This window comes from Trachypithecus francoisi, unplaced genomic scaffold (genome assembly GCF_009764315.1).
Source record: "Trachypithecus francoisi isolate TF-2019V2 unplaced genomic scaffold, Tfra_2.0 Lachesis_group2, whole genome shotgun sequence".
NCBI classification, from domain to species: domain Eukaryota; kingdom Metazoa; phylum Chordata; class Mammalia; order Primates; family Cercopithecidae; genus Trachypithecus; species Trachypithecus francoisi.
In genome coordinates, this window is record NW_022681465.1 from 146,230,765 (window position 1) to 146,250,364 (window position 19,600).

Consider the following 19,600-nt stretch of genomic DNA (forward strand, 5'->3'; position numbering starts at 1 on the left):
AAGGTCGGGAGATGGAGACCAGCCTGACCAGCATGGTGAAACCCCGTCTCCACTAAAAATACAAAAATTAGCCGGGCATGGTGGCAGGCACCTGTAATCCCAGCTACTCAGGAAGCTGAGCCAGGAGAATCGCTTGAATCCAGGAGGCGGAGGTTGCAGTGAGCCAAGATGGCGCCATTGCGCTCCAGCCTGTGCAATAGAGCGATACTCTGTCTCAAAAAAAAAAAAAAAAAAAAAAAAAAGGATAAGAGGATTTATCCCTTTTCTGAAGTAAAAAAGAAAACACTAAGGAGGATGGAGGACTAGAAGAGGTTGCAATTTTTGGTCGGGCGTGGTGGCTCATGCCTGTAATCCCAGCACTTTGGGAGGCTGAGGCGGGTGGATCACCTGAGGTCAGGAGTTCGAGACTAGCCTGACCAACATGGTGAAACCTCCGTCTCTACTAAATGCAAAAAATTAGCCAGACGTGGTGGCACATGCCTGTAATACCAGCTACTTGGGAGGCTGAGGCAGGAAAATCGCTTGAACCCGGGAGGCAGAGGTTGCAGCGAGCCAAGATTGTGCCATTGCACTCCAGCCTAGGTAACAAAAGCAAAACTCCGTGTAAAAAAAAAAAAAAAAAAAAAAAAAAAAGGTTGCAATTTTAAAATTAGCTTGCAGGGAGTCTCCTTGAAAAGGTGCCATTTATCAGGTTGAGATTGATGTCTAGGACTACAAACGAAAAATAAAAATAAAATATAAGAAAAGGTGTCATTTAAAGAAAGGCCTAAAAGAGTTGAGGGAGCGAGCTGGGAAGGTGTCTGCAGTAAGACTATCCCAGGCAGAGGAAACAGCAAATGCTAGACTCGGGAAGAAGAGCGCCCGCACCTTTGAAGAGCGGGGAAGGAGTCCGCGCGGCTGGTCTGGGTGAGCATGAGGACAGCAGCGGGGATGACGTCGGAAGGGAAGGTTATTGTGTGTCACGGCAGGGGCGCCTCCCTCAGAAGCCACGATGAGAACTCGAGTTTTAATCTGAGTGAGGGCCTGCTGTGGATAGAGCCTGTTTTCTGTTACCGCCCTCCTCACTCCCTTTCAATTCCCCGCCCCCTTGCTGCTGGGGCAGGAGAACTGCAAACTACACTTCCCAGACCCCCTTGCCCGCTGGCTTCCTGTTAGGTGCGCCAGGACGCTGGGAGAGGAGAGGAAGAGCCTTACTTTTTTTGAAACGGGTTCCCGGCAGCCTTCCCGTAGGGCAGCTGTAGGAGCAGCAGCAGCTGGGAATGCTGGCCGGCTACTTGCTTCCACCGGTAGCTGCTTTAGTGACTCTGGTTGTGGGCTCGCTGTAACACCATTTTCCCTTTTGTTCCTCCTTCCTAAGGGCTGGTAGTTGGCTACCTGCAGTCACTAATCTTTGCAACCAGTTCCCTGTATTTCCTCTGTTGGAAATATCTGGAATGGTTTCTGTTTTCTTGATTGGACATTGACTGGAGCAGAGGAGGGTCATGGTCTGATGATTTATGTTTTAACAGGCCACTCGGGCTGCTGTCTTGAGAGGAGACACCACTGGCAAGGGCAGAAATGGGAGGCCAGTTAGGAGACTATTGCAGTAATCTTGGTGGCAGCTAATGGTGCCAGTGTGGTATCAGTGGACGTGATAAAAAGTGGTCAGACCAAAATTCAACAGCCCTTTATGCTAAAAACGCTCAATAAATTTGGTATTGATGGAACGTACCTCAAAATAATAAGAGCTATTTATGACAAACCCACAGCTAATATCATACTGAATGGGCAAAAACTGGAAAAATTCCCTTTGAAAACTGGCACAAGACAGGGATGCCCTCTCTCACCACTCCTATTCAACATAGTGTTGGAAGTTCTGGCTAGGGCAATCAGGCAAGAGAAAGAAATCCAGGGTATCCAGTTAGGAAAAGAAGAAGTCAAATTGTCCCTGTTTGCAGATGACATGATTGTATATTTAGAAAACCCATTATCTCAGCCCAAAATCTCCTTAAGCTGATAAGCAACTTCAGCAAAGTCTCAGGATACAAAATTAATGTGCAAAAATCCCAAGCATTCTTATACACCAGTAACAGACAAGCAGAGAGCCAAATCAGGAATGAACTTCCATTCACAATTGCTTCAAAGAGAATAAAATACCTAGGAATCCAGCTTACAAGGGATGTAAAGGACCTCTTCAAGGAGAACTACAAACCACTGCTCAGTGAAATCAAAGAGGACACAAACAAATGGAAGAACATACCATGCTCATGGATAGGAAGAATCAATATCGTGAAAATGGCCATACTGCCCAAGGTTATTTATAGATTCAATGCCATCCCCATCAAGCTACCAATGAGTTTCTTCACAGAATTGGAAAAAACGGCTTTAAAGTTCATATGGAACCAAAAAAGAGCCCGCATTGCCAAGACAATCCTAAGTCAAAAGGACAAAGCTGGAGGCGTCACGCTACCTGACTTCAAACTATACTACAAGGCTACAGTAACCAAAACAGCATGGTACTGGTACCACAACAGAGATATAGACCAATGGAACAGAACAGAGTCCTCAGAAATAATACCACACATCTACAGCCATCTGATCTTTGACAAACCTGAGAGAAACAAGAAATGGGGAAAGGATTCCCTATTTAATCAATGGTGCTGGGAAATTGGCTAGCCATAAGTAGAAAGCTGAAACTGGATCCTTTCCTTACCCCTTATACGAAAATTAATTCAAGATGGATTAGAGACTTAAATGTTAGACCTAATACCATAAAAACCCTAGAAGAAAATCTAGGTAGTACATTCAGGACATAGGCATGGGCAAGGACTTCATGTCTAAAACACCAAAGCAACGGCAGCAAAAGCCAAAATTGACACATGGGATCTAATTAAACTAAAGAGCTTTTGCACAGCTAAAGAAACTACCATCAGAGTGAACAGGCAACCTACAGAATGGGAAAAAATTTTTGCAACCTACTCATCTGACAAAGGCCTAATATCCAGAATCTACAAAGAACTCAAACAAATATACAAGAAAAAACAAAACAACCCCATCAAAAAGTGGGGAAAGGATATGAACAGACATTTCTCAAAAGAGACATCCATACAGCCAACAGACACATGAAAAAATGCTCATCATCACTCGCCATCAGAGAAATGCAAATCAAAACCACAATGAGATACCATCTCACACAGTTAGAATGGCAATCATTAAGAAGTCAGGCAACAACAGGGTTGGAGAGGATGTGGAGAATAGGAACACTTTTACACTGTTGGTGGGATTGTAAACTAGTTCAACCATTATGGAAAACAGTATGGCGATTCCTCAAGGATCTAGAACTAGATGTACCATATGACCCAGCCATCCACTACTGGGTATATACCCAAGGATTATAAATTACTCTACTACAAAGACACATGCACACGTATGTTTATTGCGGCACTATTCACAATAGCAAAGACTTGGAATCAACCAAATGTCCATCTGTGACAGACTGGATTAAGAAAATGTGGCACATATACACCATGGAATACTATGCAGCCATCAAAAAGGATGAGTTTGCGTCCTTTGTAGGGACATGGATGCAGCTGGAAACCATCATTCTTAGCAAACTATCACAAGAAGAGAAAACAAACACCGCATGTTCTCACTCATAGGTGGAACTGAACAATGAGATCACTTGGACTCGGGAAGGGAAACAACACACTGGGGCCTATCATGGGGAGGGGGGAGGAGGGAGGGATTGCACTGGGGAGTTATACATGATATAAACGTTATGCACATGTACCCTAGAACTTAAAGTATAAAAAAAAAAAAAAGTGATCAGACTATGGATATATTGTGAAGATAGAACCACAAGCTCTACCGTCCTTTGAACTCAGGAATATTGCTGTGACTCCTTGTATGCAAAACATACATACCTGAGTTCTTTGCCTATTACTGGAGACAAGTTTGCACTAAAATATCCGCTTCCTGATTTGTGAACTATAAATATTTGCCAGTGGGTTGGGCAGGGTTAGGGGTAAGTTTAAACAAGGTTAGCCAACTGGTACTCCACTAAGACTACAAGAATCCCTTCAGAGCTAGAAGCAAACACGAAGGTTAAAAAAATATCGTCATGATGCTGTGATTAAAATAATACTATATCCTTAGCTAAAAAGAAATTTAGTAAATACACGTCTTAAAAATGTAACATTTATCCATTCATTTATTCACTGAATAATTTTTTGTTAGATTTCTACTATGTTCTGGGCATTTGTACTAGGTCCTCATAAGACAAAGATGAAAAAGGATTTAGTATTTATCGTTAATGAAATTACAGTCTTGGGCCTCTAGTTCGCATAGTAACTGAATTTGGCCCCACAGTTTGGGGAGGACACTATTGCTACCCTTTGCTACTTACTCCAGTAACTTTCGTTCGTCTGCTTGAGGTCAAGTTAGATTGGCCTGGTTTGGGGGTTGTGTTTGTTACAGATGTATGTATGCATTATTTAAATTATCAAGCACCTATTAGCCTTAAGTGCAAGTAAGGCATTGCTCTAAGCAGTTCACACTTAACTGGCTCCTAAATCGTCTTAAAGTTAATTAATTCAGTTTATTGACCATCTCTTAGTCTCACTCATACTGTTCCTTTCCATGCCGTGCTCAGCCAGAGTAAATACACAGGTCCTTTCTGTGATCCTCGCAAAGATCTTGCCTTACTAGGCCTTTGTGGGTGTAACTGTACTGAAACGGGGGATCTACCTAGGGGACTGATACTGCATCATAGTAATGAGAGGACTTCACAAGACTTCTGTGGACTGTGCCAGCCACTTAGCATCCTTCTTCTGGTTCCTCCTTCCCTCCCTGCCTTCCCATCCCAGCTGACCCTTATTCTTCTTACTCTGTTGCCAGAATGACTCATCTTTATGGCTCCTATTTCCAACTGTGGCTCCGCCTCAAGGCTTATCTACTGTTCACACACAAAGATCTGCAGAGACCAGGAAGCTTCTTTTTCACAGACCCCACCCTCCTTGAAGGACACTTGTGGTTTGAAATGGCAATATATTCCCCTCCCTACCTGTCTAAGGGGCTCTGTGCAGCGGGAAGGGCAGAGTCCATAGGCCTTAAACCTTTGCTCCTATAGCAACTCTACTTTTTCTTCCTTGTTTTCATTTTGGTTTCCAGGTAAGATCCCTGCTGAAGACAGCATAGTACATTTAAAAATTTTTGAAAACAGAGTTAACTATTTACTTTGTGACCCATACTTTACTTTTCCAAATTAAACTGGCCAAAGACATCACTTAAACTTCAGTTCATAGGTAAGATGATGTTTTCCTATTTAACTCTTCTACAAATATAAATTGCTCTGGTAATATATTCATTTAGATGAGTGCTGGCAACATTTATAAAAAAAATTCTGTGGTTCACTAGAGCTTAATCGGAGTGAATTTTATGCTAAAGGTAAATTTGAAAGAAATGTTCACAGTTGTTTTTTAATCACCTGTTCTCATTAGTTGCATCTCCTTATTTTCTAATTAAACACAGTAATTATAGAGAGTCACATTCATGCAATTATGTGAGAGAGAAATGGAGTTATGTCAGTGTCAAAATTATGGCATATAATTACTGCCTGTGTTAAAGAACACATAAAACCAAGAGAAGAAAAGACCTAGAAACATAATATAGTAGAACTTCCTTATTGCTCGAGAGTTGGGGAAAGGAGCGAGGAAAGGGACAGTTAAATCAGATCTTGACAAAACTAACATCTATGTTTATCTCCTTTTACACTATGAGTTTCCTCTGTGGATAGTCCCCTTAGCATCTCTTTTATCCAGCTCCCAGACACATTTGCCTCCATCAGTGATTATTTCCTAGAAGATTAGGACCATTAATTCACACTAAGATGTAGATGACTAATAGGTAATTGACCATGCCTGCTTTCTTAGGTTCAAAGTGTTATAATTTTTGAAGGCCTCCTATGTGTCAGGCCATGTGTAAGTCATAAGCAGTCACACAGATGAAAGAGACATAGTATCTTCTCTCAAGGACGTCATGGTCTCACAGGGAATTAGAGAATTAAACAAACATTTGTAAAATAAAATAATACATGCCATATGAGGGGAAGAGAATAAAGATTGGTTAACTCTCCTTTCATTGTTGGTCTGCCTCATTCAACTTTGAGCTTCTTGAGGGCAGGAACTTTGGCCATGCATCATTGTATCCCCAGCATCTACACTGTGCTTGGTGCATAGAAGGTGTTCTATAAATATGTGGTGGTTTGGTGTTTGCAGAGACATGACATTTGATTGCACATACAGAGCCCTCAGTGTATTGTTGTATTATGGGCCAATGCCTTATGAAAATTTCACCAGTGGACAGTTTCTAAAATGCCTCCCAATGATCCCCACCTCCTGGTATTCCTGGCCTGTGTAATCCCTTTCCCTTGAGTGTGGACTGGACCAAGTGACTTACTTCTAACAATAGGATATGGCAAAAGTGATGCAATGTCACTTCAAAGATGAGATTGTCAAAGACTATGACTCTTTCTCTGGCTTTTTGTTTGCTCACCTGTTGAGGCCAACTGCCATGTTGCATTGCAAGGTGCCTTATGGAGAGGTCCATGTGGCAAGGAGCAGAAGGTGGCTTCCAGCCAACTGCCAGCAAGGAACTGAGGCCCTCAGTCAGCAGCCTGCTGGGAATGGAATCCTGCCAACAGCCACATGAGTGAGCTTGGAAGAGGGTCTTTCCCCAGTTGAGCTTGAGATGACTGCAACCACAGTTGACAACTTAATTGCAGCCCATCAGAGACCTAGAGCCAGAACCACTCTGCTAAGCCGTGCCCAGATCTCTGACCTGTGGGATACAAAATGGTGAGATAATAAATGCTGTTTTGAGCCAATACATTTTGGGATGATTTGTGACATAAGAATAGATAACCAGTACAAGGTGAGACCATCTTCTGTCTAGGTCTTTGTTGATGGAGCCTTATATATCTGAAGGTTTTTCTCATGGAGAAGAATACTAGCAACCATTTGTTCTTTGTTTAATGCTCAATTTATTAAGCTCATAAATCGAACACCAAAAACTAATAACCAATTTTTCTTGGGGCCTGTAAACACTGATCACAAATTTATTAAGAAAACCACCGTAAACAATTTAAACAAACTGCAATTAGATATTTGGAATGGCTAACGCTTTCAAACACTTCCAAACCATAATTCACAAACAGATAGAAACAGACTACAGAACATATTGCTGTGGTTTCACATAAATTTACTTTAAGGCATCAATATCATGGGTTTGATGCTTTTCTTATTTCTGTGCTTGTTTTTCTGTGCTTGTTTTGATATACCCTCAGGATTTCAGTGTTGTTATTTTTATTTCTTTCTGGGGTCACACAATGTTTAGAAGGCCCAAAGAAAAGATTATCTTATCAGAACAGCCTAGATTGCAGGACTTGGTTTATTGACTGGTTAATTCTTGGTTAGATTTGTTGCTTCTCCCAAGGTGATTCTAACCTAAACTACCTTTTTATAGTAAGCTTTTCTATAGTTCAATGATATCTGTTATGTCAGCAAGACTATTTCAGGCCTTATCTTATGCCTAGGGTTTAATTTTGCAACCTACTATCTACCCCGAAATTGTTTTTGTAATTATCACTTGGCTGTTCTTACATAACTGATTCTCCTGTCATAATCAAATATCGATTTGGTCTCTTAGCATTAAAAACAGACAACTTCCTTATTAGCACTGAGATTTAATCTCCTAGGAGTTGAGGATTGAGTCTGAGTAGTTAGCCTTCCTCTGTAGATTGTCTGGTAATTCATTACATTGGCAAACACTGCAAAACCGTCTTTCTGGTGGGTTGTTGTAGGTATTCATTCAAACTGAATAGTCTTTTTGGCTTGCAGTTCCCAACATTTATTCTCCTTAAATAGACACAGAGAGACAGATGACTGTGTGTCATAAACACATAAAGTTAATGGAAGAAATATCAAGCCCTCTTCATTGTTAAAATCAGTAAGAAAATAAGTGTGCTCTAGTATATTCGCTGTTTTCTATTACAATGACCTTTTGCACAGACTTCATATTAACACATTTCTGTTTTGAGTTATTTTGAATGCATGGCCTTTGATAAGACTCACCTTTTTCCTATAATTCATGATGATGATGGTGGTGATAATGATGATGGTGGTGGGAAGAGTGATTTTGATGCTCACATTGTAACTTAATCTTAAAAGCCATATCATTGTTTTAAAAGAATTGGAGAGACTAAACTATAGTGTTTAGGAGTGCACATTCGGGTGATAATACTATAAAAACGACAATGATGTCATTACTATTAGAGTGACGATATGCAGAAAGAAATGGGGATGTGGTTGGCACGAGGCTCATGGAAGGGGCTTATGGGGTGGGCAGCAAAGTTCTGTATTTTTGACCTGGGCCTACATTTTACTTTTTTGGAGGCATATGTGCTTTCTTTTTATAAGGCAAATTTTATTTTTAAAAATTGTTACCATACAGTTAGTGGGGCGCCCTGTATGCTGGCTCCCTTATTCTTTAACCACTGTCCCTGATGTTCTTGAAAACATTCTTGCTTTTTGGCAACAATAGAAGATTGAAGAAATGTTCTGATTTATTTCCATCTTAAATAATGAAATTAGCTATTCTCCAAGGAATTCTTTTTCCTTTTAGCAGGAAATAATTGTAAAGTCCAGGAGCTGGGATCTGGGAGTTGCACATGAGAATGTGTGGTGAGCCAGAATGCTATTGATGTGGCTGTTAGGCCACTCAGAGTTGAAAAAATACTTCTTAAGCTTATTATTTCACACTGATATTTCCAATTTAACTTACTATGTTGCTATTCCATACTTTTTTATACTTTATAAGGTTTCATCAGCTACAAATCTTTCTCCTGAATTGACAATCTTTTCGATATGATGAAACTCCTGGATGGAGCTAAGACATGCCTTCTATCAATTCTCCTCTTTGGTATAGTAATTCATAAACTTCTGTCATTCACAGAGTTCATATTTTTTGCCATATTTGTCAAATTTCTAATTTTGTACCACCTGTATTGTTGTTTTCTTAATATTTTATTTAATCAATTAAATTAAACCTCTTAAAATTCTTAGCTTCCTATTAAACAATCATCTCTGTGAAATTGTAGGGTTTAATTAACTGGCATATATTGTTCCAGTTCACATTAAGATGAATACATAAGTATTGAGATTTGAAAAGACTCAATAAATGTTACTTTCCCTTACTCAAGTTCTGCACCATCTGACAGAAAGATGAGAATCAGGAAGGTGGAGCTCAAAATAGTAGCTTCATTACTAGTGAAAATTGGATTGGGGGATGTGGCTTAAGTGCTGGACAATTATGGGCTCCTCAAGAGTAAACTCCAGGTGTGGACAGACATATACACTCATAGGTCTTCCCTGCAGTGGAGTGCTATTGATCTCACAGCCAAGAACAGTGCAGAATTTGTCCTCCCTGAAGGAGATAGAGTCAAAAAGTACAAGGAGTGAATGACTGAGCTACTATACTCAATTTTATTATTATCAATGAATTAACTTATTTTAATTTTCAAATAAAAATGAGATATGTGTATGGTGTACCATATGTTGTTTTGAAATATGCATACATAGTGGAATGGCTAAATGAAGCTAATTAATATATGTATTACCTCGCGTATTTATCATTTATTGGTGGTGGTGAACACTTAAAATCTACCCTCAGCAATTTTCAAGTATACAATACAGTGTTATTAACTATAGTCACCTTGTTGTACAATAGATCTCCTGAACTTATTTCTCTTGTTTAACTAAAATTTTGCATTAAAAAAATTGAGACAGGATCTCACTCTGTTGCCGAGGCTGGAGTACAGTGGTGAGATCATGGCTTACTACAACCTTGAGCTTCTCGACTCAAGTGATCCTGTTGCCTCAGCCTTCCGAGTAGCTGGGACTACAGCCATGCACCACCATGCCAGGCTGATTTTTTAAATTTTTTGTAGAGATGGGGTTTTACTATGTTGCCAAATTTTGTACTTTTTGACCAGCATCGCCCTAATCCTTACCCTCACTCCTAGCCCCTGCTAGCCACCATTCTACTCTGCTATGAATTCAACTTTTTTAGATTTTACATATAAGTGTGATCATGCAGCATTTATGTTCCTATCCCTGGGTTATTTCACTTAACATATTGTCCTCCAGTTTCATTTATGTTGTTGCAAATGACAGGATTTCCTTCTTTTTAAAGGCTGAATAGTATTCCATTGTGTATATATACCACATTTTCCTTATCTATTCATCCACTGAAGCCACATCTAGTTATTCCTTCAAACTCACTAACTGGGCAGGTGTGACATTAAGCTAATGAACATTCCAGTAGTTAAAAAGCAAAATCAGGGAGTAACTACTAAGAATACATGTTTGTTCATGTATTGTGTCAGAACACCTCAAGTATACTTTTTGGGAATTTCTGCTGTAGTGAACAGTGCTATGATAAAGTGCCTGTGAAGTTTACCTTGTCGATTGTTGCTGGGTACCTTTTCTGCATCTCACATTGCTGTATATAGAGGAAGGGATCTGATGTAGAAGAGTCTGTCTGAATCCAAGTCAGAGTGAGTCACATTGACTATGTGTCGCATGTACCATTTTGGCCATTTTCCAGATGCTTTTGTTAAAGAAACCACCAGTACAAAATCATAATCAAAAGCTTCTAGTCCTCGTGTTACTGAATGTTATTTTACTCTCTTCATTCACAAATTGACCAGACTATGGCAAGGTCTTGTGGGTTATCATCCTGTATTTCCTTAATTGAATCAGGAACATGTATCCCATTCAACGGTTTTGATGTGGTAACTTCCTATGATTAGCCTCCATAGAATGTCAGTGCTTAAAGGAAAAGGAGAAATACCCCGAAAGTTGGGGGAGTAAACTCCTCCTTGCTCACAGAGCTGAAGAAGTGAAGGTCTGAGCAGGCAAAAGACTTGTCCAAGGTCACATCCTACTTATTAACCAACTTAGCCCCAGAACTGGAGTCTCCTTACACAGCTTATGCCTTTTTTATGCTGCCCCCTGACCTTTTAACATAAAGTCAAAGTGAGAAACCATGGGTTTTGGCAGAGAAAAATAATTTCCTGTCATTTTCTTTCTCTAAAATAAAGTTTGAATCTATCCACTCTTGCCTATGTTTCCTAACACTATAGACACAATCAACACCACCTGGACCACTGCAGTAGCCACAGAACAGGTCTTCTCCATGTCAACCTCCAATTCCATTTCTTCCTCCAATTTAGTTGCTTCCCCTCACATAAGTTCTTCACTGGAATGCTTTATCTTTTATTTTTCACCATTTTCCTTGTACTCATTATATGAGTTAGGGCTTTTTCTGTTTCTAAATACAGAAAAACAATTGAAACTGGTAAATGTAAGTCAGGATGAGCTAGGTTATGTTGCGGTAAAGAACAATTCTAAAATGTCATTGCTTTCATTTCTCCATCTTGGTTGATGGGGAACTCTGCCCGCTGTCATGCTCTGTCAGGATCTTTAGGTTGACAGAATCCCCACCATTTGGAGTCTATTTGATTGCCATGGCAGGGGTGGAAAACATGGTGGAGTGTGCCCCAGCTCTTAAAGGCTTCTGCCTCAAAGTGACACATGTTACATCTGCTCACATTTCATTGGCCAAACCAAGTCCCATGTCTACTTCAAGGACTGAGGAAGTGCAGTCCTACCATATGTCCAGAGGAGCAGAACCAAAAGAAAAAAAAAATGCCTAGCACTAATGACTACCATGTTTTATGCATAAGGGAATGTGTGGTGACTTGTGACTGAACAGTTCATGGGTAGATATGGTCAGGCAGAACTTAAATCAGAGCTTAAATGATGTCAAGAGGATATATTTCTTGACTAAGCTGTCTCTCAGTTATATGTCATTCTTTTAGTGTCAAGGTTGTATCTTTACAAGACTCAGTGCAGTGAAGAAGATAATCTGCTTCCCTAATAGATTAGATCAAAGATTCCAAATGGAACCTGGCTGCTGTTATTGGCCCAACAGAGGTCACATGCTCATCCCTGAATCAATAGAATCATTACTGTGGTCAGGGAGATAGAATACACTGATTGGCTGAGTCTAGGTCTTGGCCCCACCCTCGCAGTCAGAGATGGAAGAAATAGCTCCACAACACTGAGGCTGAGAATGTGGTAGAGTATTTTCTCCAGGAAGACTTGGGCTATGGTTATAGAAGAATGTGAATGGAAGTTGGATAAGAAAAAACACAAGACATCTATGGGTCTTTTCTTTCAAGTCTCTTTTTAATGTCACTTCCTCAGGTGTCCTCCTTGGGCATACACAGAAACTGAATTAGATACATCTTTTATTTTCTCTCAGCATTCCTTTTATTTTTCTTTCAAGGCAAAATATGTAATTTTGTATTTACTTGTGTGATGATTTGTTTAGTGTCTGTTTCCCTCACTAGAAGGTAAGCTCTTTAAGGGCAATAACTCTACCTGTTTTGTTCACTGATGTTTGCTCAGTGTCTAAAAAAATGCCTAGAATGGGGTAGGCTCCCAGGAAACATTTATTGAAAGAAGCAACAGTAAATACTACCTATTTTGGATATCTACTGGTTGTAAGATAAAGATGGGAGCATACGATGGTTAATTTTATGTGTCAACTTAAATGGATTAAGGGATGCTCATATAGCTGCAGATAGCAGGTTATTGGGCTTCTTGGCCTTTATAACCATACGAGCCTATCCCTAAAATAAATCCCTATTATGTGTATCTCTATATATCCTATTAATTCTGTTTTTCTGGGGAACCCTGACCAATACAGATTTGAATATTGGGGGGTTTTAGCACAAAGATACATGGCGTAGTATGTCTAGGTTAACAAGTAGATAAATTTTAGTAAGACAGTAAAGATAACAGATTGGGCTAATAAAAGTATATATTATTAAATGCTTCTACAATAACCTTTAGACTGCAGCAAAATGAAAAAATAGGTTTCCAAGAATCTATAAATCAACATGACATATTAAAATGTTGTAAAAAACTAGGCAAATCTGTATTTTTCACCCTCTTATTCTGTCTAGAAGATGAAACACAATCTTGTTATGAACTGGCTTAGGTAAGTCCTATTGGTTGAGGCATGAGACTTTATGATTCTGTTTTTGTAAGTCATTAGTTATCTAACTACTGAGCCCTTTTATCTTCAGCAAACTGTTGTATATCTTAGTAAATGTGTTGTGCCTCAGCTTCCTAACCTGTAAACTATGGATAATAACTATACCTGGCAATTGTGGTGAGAGTTAAATAAACTAATACACGTAAATTACTCAAAGCAATTACACAAATAATAGTGGCTGCCACATATTAAGTGCCCAATAAATATTAACTATTATTATTAAGAACTTATTTCCTTTATTATTTTATTTGAATAGCAGATTCTACTGCCAGAGCACTTACTTACACATTATCTTATCTGAATTGCATGAGGTATTCAGCATTTAGTATTTGTTGAGTGCTAGAGATACAAAGAAACGTGAGACCAAGTCCCATCTTTCAGAAATTTGCAACGTAGTTCCAACGGTATTTTCTGCTATGGCTTGATTTTAGAAAATACATCTCCAGGGGAGCTAAACATAGACTGCTAACTTTTTACCAACTAGGATTCTTTAGGTTGCAAGGAACAGAATCCAACTTGAAGTAGCTTCAAAAACAGAGTGTACTTGTTAGTTAGGAGTGGTTGGTCCAGGATCTCCACAGTGTTCACTGAAAGCCCAACTTTTCCCCAGCTGTTGGCTTCTCTCATCACAGGGATGACATCAAACCAAGGCTATCTACCCATAGGATGTCTACTAGCCTCAGCTTGGGGCATTTCCTTGTTCATATCTGGGGGAAGGGAGCTAATTTCCAGAATCCCCCAGTAAACCTCTCTTCATGTCTTGTTGGTCCAATCTGCGCCATATGCCTGTTCTATTGCCAGTCCCTGGGAGTGCAGATTATCCCTGGATCAATCAGGCCCACCTTGGAAGCTGGGAGTGAGTCAACCTCCTTTCAGGTCCCTGTGCTAGTGCTTATTAGGGCTACGATAAAAACTTGAAGGCAGAATGAATGCTGACTAGATAACCAACAATTCCCAGTCTACTCTTTGAGAGGGGAATGATACCTTACTTTTATGTTCTAACGTGTTCTGAGCCAAGTGTACAGAAAATGCTTAATAAATACTGCAGAAAGAGTGGAGAGTAAATAGACCTACCAAAGAATGATTTATCCACCTTACATAAGTCTCTGAATCCTAGAAATATTTGTCCTAGGAACTGGCACTATCAGTTTTTTTCTTGTGTAATTGCCCTCTCTTTCAGCAGCATGACCGTAGACTCCATCTAGTCCCAAGAGTGTTGGAAGGGCAGTTGGGATTGACCTTTTCTTTTGGAGTCTCCCTTATTGATTGATCATAAGCTGTGATATTTGTAATTCATTCCCAGGTCAAGGGGCACATTTTGGCTGCTTGTATGTTGTAGTAGATGAATCAATCTTTTAAGATTTGTGCCCAGAAAAGTTGGCATTTAAGCTTTCCCTTTATTCCAGCTCCAAGGTTAGGGAAACAGCTGTTGATGGACTAATTAGCATCTTAAGGGGACTAAGAATGATCTCCTATCCTTTAACAGTTGAATAAGCAGTTGTCTCAGGGAGATTCTTCGAGCATCACTGGAATATTATTTCATGCAGAACTACAGGCTGGCCTGACTTCCTGGTCACCACATATAACACAATGGCAATAGCTATAGTAAAGAAAAGCAAGTTTGTCATGCCTGGTCATGGGAAAGGATAATGGTAGGGTGCATTTGACATAGGAAAGTTTGTAACTTCTCAGGAGTTAACCCTTCGACTGGCATGCTTAGCATCTGTTTTGTCTCACTTCTAAGAGAGGGTCTATGTCTTAGGAGTAGATGCAGGAAAACCAAGTACATACAATCAATGCATAATATCACACACAATAGCCACTAAGGATATTGGGAAGCTGAAGCAAAATCAGGAGCCACTTTATTCATTCTGAAGTATTACTACTGTACTAGTTAGTAACATTCTCATTGATAAGAACAGCTGGTTTGGTTAGCTGACCAAGACAGGAATCAGGCAGTTGCTTGAGGTAAATCTTTTTCAAAATTTTTGTTTTATCTCAAGCTCCAACATGATCAATGAGGTTACTCCTATGTATTCACTTATTTGTTTTACTGCTCTGAAGGTGTATCCGCATGGGTCAATCTTTTTTTTTTTTAGACAGGGTCTCACTGTGTTGCCCAGGCTGGAGTGCAGTGGTACAGTCACAGCCACTGCAGCCTTGACCTCTCCAGGCTCAGGTGATCCTCCCACTTCAACCTCCCAAGCAGCTGGGACTACAGGTGCACACCACCATGTCTGGCTAATTTATCTATTTTTTGTAGAGACCAGGTTTCACCATGTTGCCTAGGTCAATATGAAATCCTGAGTTCCTCTGCCCTCCTCAGTTTCCCACAGTGCTAGAATTATGGATGTGAACCACCAAGCTCACGTGGTTAATCTTTTATTATTATTATTTTAATTCTGGAACAGATTAAGATGAGAATGGCTTCGTTAATCTTGATGTGACCATTTTAGGAAAATAAATATTTTTTCAATGGGAAAATAACTAAAGTCCTTACCTGAATCTTCTATTTCTAGGTATAATTTCCCCAATATCCATGTTTACCTGTTGAATGTCATTTTCCCATTATTTCATAGTGGCCATCACCTCTTCTGACTGACGTTTCTTGTTTAAAGAAACACCAATGTCTTTAATCTGGATACTCTTGTGTGTTCTGGTTTCAAATCATTCCAGTTTTCAAGTACTGACTTTGAACCTATTAGTTTACATCTTTGCAAGTAAAAGTTTAGTGAAATGAGAGTCTACTCCCTTTGGATGAGTTAATTAGCCCCTCCATGCTTCAGTTTATTCATCTGTGAACTGTGGATAATAATGGTAATGAATGTGGCAGTGCTTCACTCATGCCCCCTCTTCAGGGTCTGTGCTCCCCATCCTCGTCAAAGCTGTGCCCCTTTCTGAGGCTTGTCACCCAGCCTCCTTACCTTAATACCCTAGCTCCAGGGATTTCTATAGGATCGGTTGAACCTATAGAACCAAATTTTGGAGCAGATTATCTTATTGTCCAACCCTCCATTCCTCACTTCCTCCGGGGTGTATCTCCCTAAAGTACCCCCATACTCATCTCTGTATGTAATTCCTTGTCTCATAGTCTGTTTCCAAGGAACCCAATCTGAGACAAATACCTACTTCTTCAGATTGTTGTAAAGACTGAGTGTCTATATAAAGCCCTTCAGATAGCACTTGGGTTTGGGAATAGATTTATTATTTGATAGCTGTCATTATTCTTGGGTTGTACTTCATTGATAACATTGCCATTTCTGCTTATCTCATCAATCAGATAGTCCTTTGGAAAAATAATATAATAACTAGCCCAAGTCAAAGTTGTTAAGTTTGCTATTTTTCTGTTAGTTTACTCTTCCTTTGCCCTGAGGCCCTTCTTGGCTGCCTCCTTCCCTGCCCCTTCTCTCCTTTCTCCTTCTCCTACCCATTCCAACCCTACAGTATCTGACTGCTCATGGCTTTCCCCGCTGGAAAAATATGTGGGAAAGGAAAGGGCTTGTTAAACTTACTCACATTGGAGGCTCAACGTGTTATCTCTTCACTTTCTAAGTTAAACTTCATCTGAAATTCTCTCTGTATGCCTTTGGTTTTATTATTACTATTATTATTACCTGCAGTACCACCACAACTGCCCTTCTGTAATTTTTGGCCTTCAGTCTGTTGTGAGATCATTTTTTAAAAATTGGTCTTCCCAGATAAGAAGCATCTTAAATAGATGCTTTTAAAATGCATGCCATTATGAGCTTCAAGTCAGTGAAATTTTTTAAAAAAAGAAATAAAATGCATGCCATTAAGATAAAATAAAATGCATGCCACTAATTGCTACCTGCTATTACAAAGAAAATTTCTCCTTTTGTACTCATATGGTGAGGCAAATTGGCCTTAAAGAATGCAATTTTACCAAACAAACAAGATGAATAAAATTCTTATTGGATTTCCAAACAATCAAGGTGAATAGGGTAAATACGGAGAATTGAAAACATAATGTAAAAGGCAGCTCAACTTTCAAAGCTCTCAAGAGCTGGGTCGATTTGGAGATGGAAAAAGAGTGGGCAATAAATAGTCTTTTTTCTTTCCTTTTCTCTTCTTTTTCTTTGGGCACATGAACTCACAACAGCTAAATTTTTCTTCCACATCATACTAGATAGGTGTCTCAGTTCAAAGTGCTAGGAAACTCAACTCAGATTAAGCTAAGCACAAAAGGAGATTTCCTGGAAGGATCCTGACCAAGCTCAAAGAATCCAAGAAGGAGCTGCAGAAAACATGGCAATTCATGGGATTCAGGGACCAGAACTGGAGGTCCGATGCCTCCAGAATCTCTCTTCATCTTTCATCTCTGCTTGTGTCTGATATTACTGGTTAAATTGTGTCCTTCAAAAAGATGTTGAAGTCCTAACCCCCAGTGCCTATGAATGTGGTCTTGTTTGGAAAGAAAGTTTTATCAGATGATCAAGTTAAAGTGATGTATTAGCTTGCTAGGGCTTCCATAACAAAGTACCACAGACTGTTTGGCTTAAAATAACAAGAAATTTATTTCTTCACAGTTCTGGAGCCCAAAAGTCTGAGATGAAGGCATCAGCAGGATTGATTTCTCCTTGGCTTGTTGGTGGCCTTCTTCTCTCTCTTTCTTCACATGGTCTTCCTTCTGTGCATGTTTGTGTCCTCAGTTCTTCTTCTGATAAGGGCACCAATCATATGGGTTATTAGGGCCCAACAATATGACCTCACTTTACATTAGTGACTTAGTTACCCTTTCAAAGCTCCTGTCTTTAAATACAGTCACATCCTGAGGTACTGGGCGTTAGTACTTCAACATATAAATTTTAGGGACACAATTTTGTGTATAACAGTTGAGGTCATTAGGGTGGATCTTAATCTAATGTTCTTATAAAAATTTGGACACAAAAACAGACATTCATAGAGAGAAGACAATGTGAAGTCACAAGAAGACCATCCACAAGCTAAGAAATGCCTGGGGCTATTAGAAGCTAGGGGAGAGGCATGGGACAGATTCTCCCTCAGAGCCCTCAGAAGGAATCCATCCTGCCAACAACAGCTTGATTTATGACTTCTGGAATCCAGAGCTGTGAGACAATAAATTTCTGTTTTACAAGCCATCCATTTGTGGCACTTTGAAAATGAATACATCTGGCTTTTTTTCCCTCTACAGTCAGACAGGCTTTCTCCAGGTGGTGACCAGACTGGACCTTGGCTCTTCCTCTTCCCACTTCTGATCTTTCAGCACACCTTTCCATCTCTACTTTCACAACAGATCCAGAACCTAAAAACTGATCACCACCTGCACTGATACCATTGTGGTCTCAGCCATCATTTCCTCTTATCTAGATTATGGCAATTGCCTCTTGAGGGGAGAACAAGCTCAAATCGTGATTTTTTCCTGTACTCTCACCACAAAAATCATCAACACAGAAGACGTTCTATATTTTATAAAGACCGGGTTTCACCATGTTGCCTAGGGCAGTATGAAACTTCGGAGTTCCTCTGCCCTCCTTCAGTAATGGCAGTTGTGGTGAGAGTTAAATAAACTAATACATAATATTATTATTAATAATATTGTTATCTACAGTACCACTACAACTGCTCTTCTGTAATTTTTGGCCTTCATGTATGATGAAATATCTCTGTAAGATATTTGGTATCTTAAAGACCAAATAAGGTCATGAACTTCTAAGGTTTGCCAACACACATACAAATGTGTGTGTGGTTTCTCCCCACACAGCAAGCAAGCACTCATGTCTGCAGTGGACACCAGCTAGGTGTCCTCCAATTCAATCCTGACACTACCTGGAGACAGTTCAGATCCCACAAGTTGAGGACCCAGTCCCACAAGATCACTCCACTGTCCCCACCGTCCCCATTCAGATGCTAGTTGCAAGTCCTGACCTCCAGAACTTCTGACTCACCCACTTCAAGATGGGCTTCCCATGACCCTCTCTTTGGATTCAATTAATTTACTAGAGCAGCTCATAGAACTCAGGGAAACACTTACTTTCATTTACCGGTTTATTATAAAGGATAGTGCAAAGGATGTAGCTGAAGAGATGTATAGGACAAGGTATCGGGGAAGAGGCGTGGAGCTTCCATGCTCTCCCTGGGTGCACCATCCTCCAGAAATCTCCATATGTTTGACTAGCTGGGAGCTCTCTGAACCCTGTTCTTTTGGGTCTCTTAGCAAGACTCCATTGGATAGACATGATTGAAGACAACCAGGTAGAAATATGATTAGCTAAAAATGGGTATGATCTAATACTAACAGACTGAGTCAGGAAACCTAGTAAGGCCCATCTGTCTAGATTCTTCGTGGCCTTCCCGTGCAGTATTTCTTCATGCAGGGTATGAGGCAGGATGCTCTCTGGAATGAGAAATCAATCAGAAAAGCCAGGAAAGATTAGAGTCCTGCCTTGGGCAGGTGAAG

At 39.9% G+C, this 19,600-nt stretch overlaps 1 protein-coding gene across 1 annotated transcript in view; it reads left to right on the top strand.

The window, feature by feature from the left end:
* Positions 1 to 12,119: 12,119 nt before the first annotated feature.
* Positions 12,120 to 19,600, top strand: part of PRELID2 (PRELI domain containing 2) — a 106,923-nt gene continuing 99,442 nt past the window's right edge. Inside the window, exon 1 of the mRNA XM_033180782.1 lies at positions 12,120 to 12,176. The gene's annotated coding sequence lies outside the window, so the exon portion shown is untranslated. The remainder of the gene's footprint in view (positions 12,177 to 19,600) is intronic.